Source organism: Halichoerus grypus, chromosome 1 (genome assembly GCF_964656455.1).
Source record: "Halichoerus grypus chromosome 1, mHalGry1.hap1.1, whole genome shotgun sequence".
NCBI classification, from domain to species: Eukaryota; Metazoa; Chordata; class Mammalia; order Carnivora; family Phocidae; genus Halichoerus; species Halichoerus grypus.
The window spans coordinates 213,622,239-213,634,615 of NC_135712.1; the positions used below are offsets into that span (position 1 = coordinate 213,622,239).

General features: G+C 46.9%; 1 long non-coding RNA gene across 1 annotated transcript; it reads left to right on the plus strand.

The window, feature by feature from the left end:
* Window positions 1-292: 292 nt before the first annotated feature.
* Window positions 293-4,341, plus strand: LOC144380128 (uncharacterized). The gene is made up of 2 exons (XR_013443941.1): window positions 293-595; window positions 4,113-4,341. It is a non-coding gene; the product is annotated as an uncharacterized LOC144380128 (long non-coding RNA).
* Window positions 4,342-12,377: the final 8,036 nt, after the last annotated feature.

Consider the following 12,377-nt stretch of genomic DNA (forward strand, 5'->3'; position numbering starts at 1 on the left):
CGAGCCCCGCACAAGTCGGGGCGAGTGCTGGGTCCTGTGTGGGTAGGGAGGGAGGATGGGAGGGGGCGGCGGTGACAACAATGCAGCCAGGTGCTGCGGTCCCCGCGCTGGGCGGCCGGCCAGGTGCGCGCCCGGATGCCAGGCGGCGTCGGGGGGAGGGGACGGGTGCTCCAGCGCGGCGGTCGCCAGCGCGTGCAGCCGGGCGCCCAGCCGCCCAGCACCGTGCAGCCTCGGCGGGCCCAGCGCGCTGCACATCCGGGTCCTGGCGCGGCCGAGGGCGAGCGGGCGCGGCGCCCCCCGGCTGGCCCCCGGCCGAGGAATGAGGCCCTCCTCCCCAGCTTCCCGCGGCTCGCTCTGCCCCGCCCCTGCGGGCGACCCTCTGCGGGTCCCGCCTCCCCACCCACAGTAACCTTTGGAATCTGCGCTAACTGGAACCTCCCCTGCTCTAGAGCCCTCGTCGGCTCCCCAGCGCCCGCGGGCAGCGCGGCTCCAACTTGCTTGTGTCAAAGGCGGGAGACGAGAGGACAAAAATGAGTGTTCCAGGCGCGCCCGGCTGGCTCCGTCGGGAGAGCGTGCGACTCTGGATGTCGGGGTTGTGAGTTCCAGCCCCACGTTGGGGGGCGAGTTTACTTTAGAAATAATAATTACTATTTTTAAATTTTAAAAAATGTGTGTTCCAGGGCTCATACCCTGAGTTCATGATTCTCAGGGCAGGAATTAAGAGAAATTTAAGGAAGCACCCCAAATCACTCAAAGTATGTTGATTTTTTTTTAAGGTTTATTTATGTATTTAACAGAGAGAGAGAGAGAGAACACAAACGGGGAGCAGCAGGCAGAGGGAGAGGGAGAAGCAAGCTCCTGCTGAGCAGAGAGCCCAACGCCGGACTCGATCCCAGAAGGCTGGGATCGTGACCTGAGCTGAAGGCATACGCTTAACCGACTGAGCCACCCAGGTGCCCCTGTTAGTGTGATTTTTTAAAAAATAAGAATGCAAGAGAAAAAATCCATGATGATGAAAATATCAGAATTTTTAAGAGTCCAACTCTGCAATTGTGCATGACCTCACTGACATCACCCAAACCCTAATTTTATAGGGTTTTTTTTTTAAGATAAGATTTTATTTATTTGTGAGAGAGAGCACGTGCGCCTGAGCACAAGCAGGGGGAGAGGCAGGCAGAGGGAGAAGCAGGCTCAGGGTGAGCAAGGAGTCCAGTGGGGGACTCGATCCCAGGACTCTGGGATCATGACCTGAGCCAAAGGCAGAGGCTTCACCGACTCAGACACCCAGGCGTCCCTACAGGGTTTGTTTTATTGTTATTACAATTTTTGAATTTTCCGAACAGTTTTCAGATTTGCAAGAAATCGCAAAGATAGTACACAGTTTTACCTAGCCTTCCCCCAGCTTCCCCCAATGATAACGTCTTCCATAAACACCGTGTGTTGTCAAAACCAGGAAAGTGATGTTGGTACAATACGATCCACTCAGGTACAGATGTTTCGATTTCTCCAGTTTTTACATGTACTTTTTGGTGGTGGTGAAATCTGATCACACGTGTAGATTCTTGCCACTATCATGGTTCTAATGGTTTAAGGTGCGATTGTGATATTATGGCTGTTTTAAAAAGGCTCTGTAAAGGGGCGCCTGGGTGGCTCAGTCAGAGATGAGAAGCAGCCTGACTTTGGCAGAGGCAGAAACTTAACCCAGGTTTGACCCACTCCAAGACCACAGTCAAACTGCAGCAGACTCTTCCATGAGATATTTTTTTTAAAGATTTACTTATTTGAGAGAGAGAGCACACAGGCGTGTGCATGCACATGGGGGAGGGAGGGGCAGAGGGAGAGGGAGAGGGAGAGAGGATCCAAGCCGACTCTGTGGTGAGTGTGGAGGCTGACACAGGGCTCCATCTCACAACCCGGAGATCACCACCTGAACCCAGACCAAGAGTCGGATGCTTAATGGACTGGGCCACCCAGGCGCCCGGCCCCCCATGAGATACTGAGTAATAATCTCTCCATATATTGAGCACCTGCTATATACCAATGTTTTGGGTCAGGGGTCCACAAATGGTTTCCATAAAGGTTGAGATAAGAAATATTTTTGGCGGGACACCTGGGCGGCTCAGTCGTTAAGTGTCTGCCTTCGGCTCAGGTCATGATCTCAGGGTCCTGGGATCAAGCCCCGCATCGGGCTTCCTGCTCCGTGGGAAACCTGCTTGTCCCTCTCCCACTCGCCCTGCTTGTATTCCCTCTCTTGCTGTGTCTCTCTCTGTCAAATAAATAAATAAAATCTTAAAAAAAAAAAAAGTGCTAAGCACTGCCCCCCCCCCCAAAAAAAGAAATATCTTTGGCTTTGCAGGACACATACAGTGTTTCTAGCAACTGCTCAATTTTGCCATCATGGGGCAGAAGCCGTGGACTATATGCAAACTAACAGGCATAGTTATGTGCCAATAAAACTTTATGAATACTGGTATCTGTATTTTATAACTTTGTCATGTGTTATGAAATATTCTCCTGTTTTGTTTAAACATTAAAAGATAAAACATCTTTAGGGGCGCCTGGGTGGCTCAGTCGGTTAAACGTCTGTCTTTGGCTCGGGTCATGATCTCAGGGTCCTGGGATCGAACCCCGCATCGGGCTCCCTGCTCAGCGGAGAGTCTGCTTCTCCCTCTCCCTTTGCCTGCCGCTCCCCCTGCTTGTGCTGTCTCTCTCTCTGACAAATAATAAAATCTTTAAAAAAAATAAAATCTTAAATAAAAAAAGATAAACCATCTTTAGCTCAAGGGCTATACAAAAACAGTTGTGAGGCTAGATTTGGCTCTTCCTCTCTCCCTCTCTCTCCTTCCATTCTGTTTTCTTTCTTAATTTCCAATTGTGATAAAATACACAAAACATAAAATGTACCATCTTAGGGGCACTTGGGTGGCTCAGTCGGTTAGACGTCTGACTCTTGATTTTGGTTCAGGTCATGGTCTCCTGGGTTGTGGGATCGAGCCCCATGGCAGGCTCCACACTCAGTGGGGCATCTGCTTGGGGATTCTCTCACTCTGGCCCTACCCCCACTCGCTCTATCACTCTCTCTCTCTCTAAAATAAAATAAATCTTTAAAAACTGTACCATCTTGGGGCACCTGGGTGGCTCAGTCGTTGGGCGTCTGCCTTCGGCTCAGGTCATGGTCCCAGGGTCCTGGGATCGAGCCCCACATTGGGCTCCCTGCTCAGCGGGGAGCCTGCTTCTCCCTCTCCCACTCCCCCTGCTTGTGTTCCCTCTCTCGCTGTGTCTCTGTCAAATAAATAGAATCTTTAAAAAAAAAAAAACTGTACCATCTTAACCATTTTAAAGTGCACAGCTCAGCGGCATGAAGCGCATTCATGCTGTCGTGCAGCCACCCCCATCCTCTGTCTCCAGAACTTTCCATCTCCCCACACAAAGACTCTGTCCCCGTGAAGCACGGTCTCCCAACCCACTGCCCAGCCCTGGCTCCCACCATCTCCTATTTGTCTCTGTGGACGGGACTCCTCTGGGGACCTCCTGGGAGTGGATTCATACAGTGTTTGTCCTTTTGAGACTGGCTTATTTTGATGAGCATGATGTCCTCCATGTTGTAGCAGGTGTCAGAATGTCCTTCGTTTTTCAGGCTGCATCATCTTCTGTCGTATGGATGGGCCACGTTTTGTTTATCCGCTCATCCATCGATGGATGCTTCCACCCCTTGGCCGTTCTGAATAATTCTGCTATGAGCACTGGGTGTACAAATAGCTCTTTGAGAACATGCTTTCAACTCTTTTGGGTAAATACCCAGAAGTGGAATTGCTGGGTCATGTGGTAGTTCTATGTTTAACTTTTTAAGGAACTGCCATACTGTTTTGTACAGTGGCTGGTGCATTTTCTGTTCCTGCCAATAGTACACAAGAGTTCCGATTTCTCCACTCTCCCAACAACACTTGTTACTTTCTGGTTTTTTGTTTTGTTTCGTTTTAACAACAGCCATCCTAATGGGTGTGAAGTCGTTAGTATCTCATTGGAGTTTTGATTTGCATTTCCTAAGAAATCATGCTCAGGATGCTCATTTCTTCATGCAATTATTGGCCATGTGTATATCTTCTTTGCAGAAATGTCTATTCAAGGGGCGCCTGGGTGGCTCAGTCGGTTAAGCATCTACCTTCAGCTCAGGTCATGATCCCGGGGTCCTGAGATCGAGTCCTGCATCAGGCTCCTTGCTTGGCAGGGAGCCTGCTTCTCCCTCTCCCTCTGCCTGCCGCTCCCCCTGCTTGTGCTCTCTCTTTCTCTATCCCTCTCTCTGTCAGATAAATAAATAAAATCTTAAAAAAAAAAAAGAAATGTTGGGGCGCCTGGGTGGCTCAGTTGGTTAAGCGACTGCCTTCGGCTCAGGTCATGATCCTGGAGTCCCGGGATCGAGTCCCGTATCGGGCTCCCTGCTCAGCAGGGAGTCTGCTTCTCCCTCTGACCCTCCTCCCTCTCATGCTGTCTCTCATTGTCTCTCGCAAATAAATAAAATCTTAAAAAAAAAAAAAAAAAAAAAGAAATGTCTATTCAAGTCTTTTGCACCCCCTGCCTTCTTTTAATTGGGTTGTTTGTGTTTTGTGTTGTTGAGCTATAGGAATTCTTTATATATTGTGGCCATTAACCCCACATCAGATATATGATTTACAAATATTTTCTCCTATTCCGTGGGTGCCTCATTTAATATTATTAAGATGTCAAAAACTACCCAAAGCGATCAGTCGACAAATTCAATGTAATCCACATTAAAATCCCAATCACTTTTTTTGCAAAGATAGAAAAATCCATCCTAAAATTCATATTGAATCTCAAGGGACCCCCAAATAGCCAATACAATTTTGAAGAAAAAAAAAGAACGAATCTGAGGACTCACATTTCCTGATTTGAAAATTTACTATAAAGCTATGTGATTAAAACAGTGAGTGTGGTGCTGGCCTCTGCACAGACATACTGACCAACAGAATAGAATTGAGAGTAAAGTTTATGTTACGTATATTTTACTACTTTTTTAGGTATAAAAAAGACAAAAATTGGGTGCCTGGGTGGCTCAGTTGGCTAAGCATCTGCCTTCTGCTCAGGTCATGATCCCAGGGTCTTGGGATGGAGTCCCTAATTGGCCTCCCTGCTCAGCAGGGAGTCTGCTTCTCCTTCTCCCTCCGACCCTCCCCCCTGCTCGTGCCCTCTCTCTATCTCTCAAATAAATAGATAAAATCTTTTAAAAAAATTATCAGGGTGCCCGGGTGGCATAGTTGTTTAAGCCTCTGACTCTTGGTTTCAGTTCAAGTCGTGATCTCAGGGTCGTGAGATTGAGCCCCGCCTTGGGCTCACACTTAACGAGGAGTCCGCTTGAGACTTTCTTGCCCTCTCCCTCTGTCCCTCCCCACCCTTGCACGGGTGCACACTCACTCTCTCTCTTTCTCAAATAAGTAATCTTTGACTGCCTTTTTTTATTAGGGACAAAATGTTCAAAAGAAGCAAAGCCCCAGTCCTCTATTCCTGAAACCCATTGCTTCCCCAGTCGATCTTTGTGATTGCTTCATCTCTTGCCTTTTCTATCTGTCCTAGGTTTTTAGTATTTTATTTTATTTTTTAAAGATTTTGTTTATTTGTTGGGGCATCTGGGTGGCTCAGTCGTTAAGCGTCTGCCTTTGGCTCAGGTCATGATCCCGGGGTCCTGGGATCGAGTCCTGCATCAGGCTCCCTGCTCGGGGGGAAGCCTGCTTCTCCATCTCCCACTCCCCCTGCTTGTGTTCCTTCTCTCGCTCTCTCTCTCTGTCAAGTGAATAAAATCTTTAAAAAAAAAAGATTTTACGGGCGCCTGGGTGGCTCAGTTGGTTAAGCGACTGCCTTCGGCTCAGGTCATGATCCTGGAGTCCCTGGATCAACTCCCACATCAGGCTCCCTGCTCGGCAGGGAGTCTGCTTCGCCCTCTGACCCTCCCCCCTCTCATGTGCTCTCTCCCTCTCATTCTCTCTCTCTCAAATAAATAAATAAAATCTTTAAAAAAAAAAAAAAAGATTTTTAGAGGAGAGTGCAAGCAGGGTGAGGAGCAGAGGGTGAGGGGAAGAGAGGGGTAAAGAATCTCAAGCAGACTTCCCGCTGAGTGTGGAGCCCGACCCTGGGCTCAATCTCAGGACACTGAGATCATGACTGAGCAGAAATCAAGAGTCGGACACTCAACTGACTGAGCCACCCAGGTGCCCCAGTATTTTTTTTTTTAATGGGAAGAAAGAGAAGCTGATAATATTTCAAAGAGCCAGTTTGTAAAAGAGCTGAGTTGATTGACTTTCTGGAAAAGGAATCTTCCCCAGGAAATAACAATAACGAAGACAGCGATAATAATAATAATACTGGCTAATATTTACTAGATGCTGAGTCCTGTTTTATGCACCTCACATATGTTATCACTTTACCCACGTGGAAATCACATGGAATGGGCACTTTTATTGGTTCCAATTTACAGCTGAGAAAATGGAGGTCATGAGTGATTAAATGACTTGCCAGGGTCACTCTAAGAAAATAAATACATAAAAAGGTATGCACCTGAATATTTGTGGCTGGGCTATTCACACCTGTGACCATCTGGAAATAGCTTACATGCTCAGCCATAGCAGATCGGTTTGCCCCTCAAAATAAAAAGCTTTTTTAAAAAAGAGCAAAATAGGCTGTTACACAACATGACTTTTAAAAGAAATTCAGGGGCGCCTGGGTGGCTCAGACGTTAAGCGTCTGCCTTCGGCTCAGGCCATGATCCCAGGGTCCTGGGATCGAGCCCCACATTGGGCTCCCTGCTCAGCGGGAAGCCTGCTTCTCCCTCTCCCACTCCCCCTGCTTGTGTTCCCTCTCTTGCTGTGTCTCTCTCTGTCAAATAAATAAATAAAATCTTAAAAAAAAAAAGAAATTCAAATGTGTTTGCGTCTTCCTGTTTTAATCTCACTGAAATTAAGATGCTCCTTACCATCAGTTGTGTGATGTAGATTGATGGATGATGTAATTTCTTTCTCACTAGTACATAAGCCGTGGGAATAATGTCATGCTTACCATGGATGACATTTTGGACTTAGTGGAATGGTGGAGGTCTACACAACATGATTTTACATGGGGGGAAAGGCAGCTTTCAAAGAGTAATGAGGTGACCGCAATTGGCCAGGCATGTTGCAAGTACAGAAAACCATGAGTTCCTAATGTCACTTCATAAAAGCAGAAAGAGGAAGAAGAAAACTAAGCTACCCCTAGTCACCCTTGGAGGTAACTAGGGCACCCACTCCTATCAAAGCAGGCTTTCAAAGGGAGAGAATTAAGCATTTAATCAGCCTTTACCCTACAAACTTTATTTCAGTGGAATCGAATAGCTCTAGCTGATAAGGGGAAGATTTTTTTTTACAGAATTCCAGCCAATCGATATAGGAATTAGAAAGTCTACGTTTAACATGAATATCGGATCAGTGTGTTATACACCTGGAACTAATCTGTATGTCAATTACAGCTCAATTTTTGAAAACAGGGAAAAAGGGAAAGCCTTACATTTTGAGGGAATTAGAAAGTTGACATTTTGCAACTGCTAAAGAAATCATTGATTCCAGCAAAGATAATTCATAGTCAAAGCCATCGATGGAAGGATGACTTGACCCTGGAGGGGTTGGGTTCCCATCACCTCGTCATTCACATCAATTTTAGAATCACTCTACTTGGGACATGCAGCATTCTGAACCTCCTGGTATAATGCAATAGGAAGCAAATAGCACCACCTAGCAAGCTTTTTTTTTTTTTTTTTTTTTTTTCTCCAAAAGTTGAACCTGAACTCGACCAAGACTCCAGCCTAACTGCCATTTTATCAAGGCTAGACCAGATGGCTAACGGACACGGACGCCCCAAGGAAGCACATTAACACATCCAAGAATGTGCAACACTTTTCGGCACAACCGACCTGGTTTCTTCAATGGGGTCATATTCGGAAAAGCAAGCTGGGGGAGGGAGAACGGTTCCAATGAAGAGATTCAAGAGACACAGCAACTAAATTTAACCGTGGACTTTGTTGTTGAGTCCTGTCTGTTATGGGTTGAATTGTGCCTCCCCAAAAGATGTTGGAGTCCTGACCCCCAGGACCTGTGAATGGAGTTTGTTTGGAAGTAGTGTCTTTGTAAATGATCAAGAGATGAGGTCATTACGAAGGGCTCAAGCCCAGTATGACTAGTGTCCTTATAGAAATGGAAGATTTGGACATGTACAGAGGGAAGACAATGTGCGGACACAAGGAGAAGCCCATCTACAAGACAAGGAACACCTGAGGCTACCAGAACTGGGGGAGAGGCATGGGACAGATCCCTTCTTATGGCCTCAGAAGATCCAATACCACCGACACCTTGATTTTGGACTTCTGGACTTCAGAGCTGGGAGACAACAAGTTCCTGTCAGTTAAGACACCCAGTTTGGGATACATTGTTATAGCAGTCCTAGGAAATTGATACACTGTTCAAAAGAAGAAGAAAAACAGTAAAAAGGTATTTTTAATTTATTCATTTGAGAGAGAGAGAGAGAGAGAGCACGAGTTGGGGGCGGAGAGGAAGAGAAAGCAGACTCCCACGGAGCAGGAAGCCTGATGTGGGGCTCGATCCCAGGACCCCAGGACCCCAGGACCCCAGGACCTGGAGATCATGACCCTGAGCCAAAGGCAGATGCTCAACCATCTGAGCCACCCAGGCGTCCCTAAAATGACATTTTTTGTAAATTCCATAAATTTTGAATATATTTCATGATAGGACTTATTACAAGCTTGCAAAATCTTGATTGTTGTTGAATAATTGTGACTGATACGTGATGATTCTTTATACCAGTCCCTTTCACTTGAATGCGTAGCTATTGCTATGTAATAAATAACCACTTATTTAGTAGCTTAAAACAATACCTATTTATCAGCTCACGGCTCCTGTAGTTCAGGCATCCAATGCACAGCTTATGCGGTTCTGCTTCATAGAGTCTGAGCTGAAATCTAGTTGTGCGCTGGGCCATGGTCTCATCTGAAGGCCTGATTGAGGAAGGAAATGTTTCCAAGTGTGCTGTGGTTATGGGCAGAATTCAGTTCCTTGTGGTTGTAGGACTGAGGGACTCAGCTCCTTGCTGGCTGTCAGCTAGAAGCCACCCTCCAGGACTTGTCACAGGAACCTTCCCAACATGGATGCTCACTCCATCCCAACCAGCAAGTGAGAGAGACAACTCATGTGCTAGAGACTGGAATCCTATGTAACCAATTCATGGGGTTGACATCTACCACTTCTGCTGTGTTCTGTTAGAAGCAAGTCACAGGTCTCACCCACGCTCAAGGGGGGGAGATTGCACAAGGGTGTGAATACCAGGAGGTGTGGATTTGGAGGGCCACCCTACGAGTCTGTCCACCACAGTACATTTGAAAATACTCGTAATAAAAATACCAGAAGCATCTTAAAAGTAGTATATGTAGGGGCGCCTGGGTGGCTCCGTTGTTAAGCGTCTGCCTTCGGCTCAGGTCATGATCCCAGGGTCCTGGGATCGAGCCCCACATCGGGCTCCCTGCTCAGTGGGAAGCCTGCTTCTCCCTCTCCCACTCCCCCTGCTTGTGTCCTCTCTCTTGCTGTGTCTTTCTCTGTCAAATAAATAAATAAAATTTAAAAAGAAGTACAATTTACCTTTTAAAAAAAAGTAGTATATGTAATCTGATCCCATGTATAATATTGGACATTCGTGTTATTATTTTTTTGAGCAATTTCTACACCCAACAGGGGCTCGAATTCACAACCCTGAGATAAAGAGTCGCATGCTCCACTATCTAAGCTAGCCAGGCACCCTGACATTCGTGTTATTATTTTTTTAAAGATTTATTAATTTTAAAGAGAGAGAGAGCATGAAAGAGCACAAGTAGGGGGAGGAGTAGAGAGTGGGAGAAAGAGAGAAAGTCCTCAAGCAGAGTCCCTGTTGAGCGCGGATCCCAACACGGGGCTCGATCCCATGACGTATGAGATCATGGCCTGAGCCGAAACCAACAGTCAGCCACCTAACTGATTGAGCAACCCAGTCGCCCCACATTCATGTCATTATTAAAAATTAAAAGTAGCCATACAATTTGACCTGACAATTTCACTTTTAGGAATTTATTCCATAGAGATGTATTCTTATATAAGTCCCAAGCTCTGCATTGGTAAATTTGGAAGTGTGTGATTTGTGGAAAAATTTGTGCTGGGTGTTCCAAGAGGTGGCAAGCTGCACAGAATTCTTAGCATTATCACAGGGTGGTAAAGACGAATTGTTCCCTCATATCTGTCCCTCTGCCAGTAATAAGACTTCTTATTGTAAGCTGGACACAGCCTCCTAGAATAAAGACTACATTTCCCAGATTCCCTTGCATCTAGGTATGGTCATGTGACAAAATTCTGGCCAATGATGATAGTGATATTTACACTCCTTTTCCTTTTCCTCTTTCCTTCTTCCTATTGGCTGCAATGTGGACCTGTGGTGCGCCATCTCGGGCCACGAGGGTGAGGGCAATACTCTAGGGAGGATGAAGCAAAAAGATAGAAGGATCTTGAGATGTTGACGGCAATATGTTTGTTACTGGTGCATTTTACAGATACACTGTGTATATGTAGTAGGTATGTGTTACATAGAAAGAACACGTGCAGTATAGAATATACAGACATACACAGGTGTGTGTATATGTGTGCACACGTAAATATATGCACGTGTGTATGTGCACACGTGCATATATGTGCATGCAAACCTGTGTTTATGCATGCACTGTAGGGATGTGTGCCTGTGCATATATAGATACATACATGCGTATGCATACATAGAGAGAGAGGAAGGGGGAGGGAGAGAGGGAGGGAGGAAGGTTTGCTTTAAGGAATTTGCTTATGCCACTGTGGAAATGCAAGTCCAAAATCTGCAGGCTGGGGACCCAAGGAAGAGCTGCCATCTCAATTCAGATGCGAAGGCCATCAGCTTGTGGAATTCCTTCTTGCTTGGGGGAGATTAGTCTTTTTGCTTTATTCAGGCCTTCAACTGATTGGATGAGGCCCATTACATTAGGGAGAGCAAGCTGCTTTACTTAACAGTCCACTGACTTAAGTGTTAATTTCATCCCCAAACACTTTTTTTTTTTTTAAAGATTTTTTAATTTACTTATTTGAGAGAGAGAAAACGCACAAGCAGGGGGAGCAACAGAGGGAGAGGGAGAAGCAGGCTCCCCACTGAGCAGGGAGCCTGATGCGAGGCTCGAACCCAGGACCCCAGGACCCCAGGATCATGATCTGAGCCGAAGGCAGACACTTAACCTACTGAGCCACCCAGGCGCCCCATCCATAAACAACGTAAGTGTATAATGAGTTTTCATATCACCATATTCTAATTTTAAAACATTTCTATCACCCTAAAAAGAAACCCAACAGTCCTTAGCCATGGCTCCCCATTCCTCCTCCCCCAACCCCTGTTAACCGCTAACCCACTTTCTGTCTCTGTGGATTTGTCTGTCGTGGACGTTTCTTACAGATTGAATCACGTGCTATATGACCTTTATGTTGCTTCTCTCACTGAACATCATGTTTTCAAGGTCCAGCCACATTATAGTGTATGCCAGTGCTTCCCTCCCCTTTAGGACATAATAATATTTCAGTGTGCTGGGGGGGGCGGGGCACATTTGTTTATTCCTAAGCCCCAGGATCTCCTGCCTGGGCCAGGGCAATCGCCAGGGCCCTCTGCTGCCCCTATTTTGTCGTCCCCGCAGCAGCCACCAGAGGGCACCAGCAAGCACCCGAGGCAGATGCCGCACTCCTCTACCCACAGCCTTCCAGGACTCCCACCTCTCCAGGGGGAAAAGCCCCAGTACTCCCAGTGGCTGCCAAGGCCCTGCCAGACCCGCCCCATCCCCTCCCTGTCCTCTCCTTCTCCCTCACTCTGCTCCAGGCACAGGGCCTCCTCACTGTTCCTTCAGCACTCCAGGCATGGTCCTGCCCCAGGACCTTTGCACATGCTGCCCCCCCAACCTGGAAAGCCCTTCCCCCAGACACCCACATTGCTCTGCCCCTGATCTTCAGGTCTCTGCTCTTCTAAGTACTTATACATATGAAATCTGTACCACCATCTGACCCCAGTGCTTCCAGCCCCTAATCCTATTTCAGCTTCCTCTACAGCACTTCTCACCATCTGACATATCATATACTGTATTCATGCTTCTCCCTGCCATGTCCCACTAGAATATAAGCCCCACCAGGACAGGGATGATGGTTCCGTGTCCCCAGCACCTCAGTCAATGTCTGGTAGACAGGAGGTGCTCACTAGATACATGCAGGATAGATGAATATCATCCACGCTCCAAAAATTTAGAG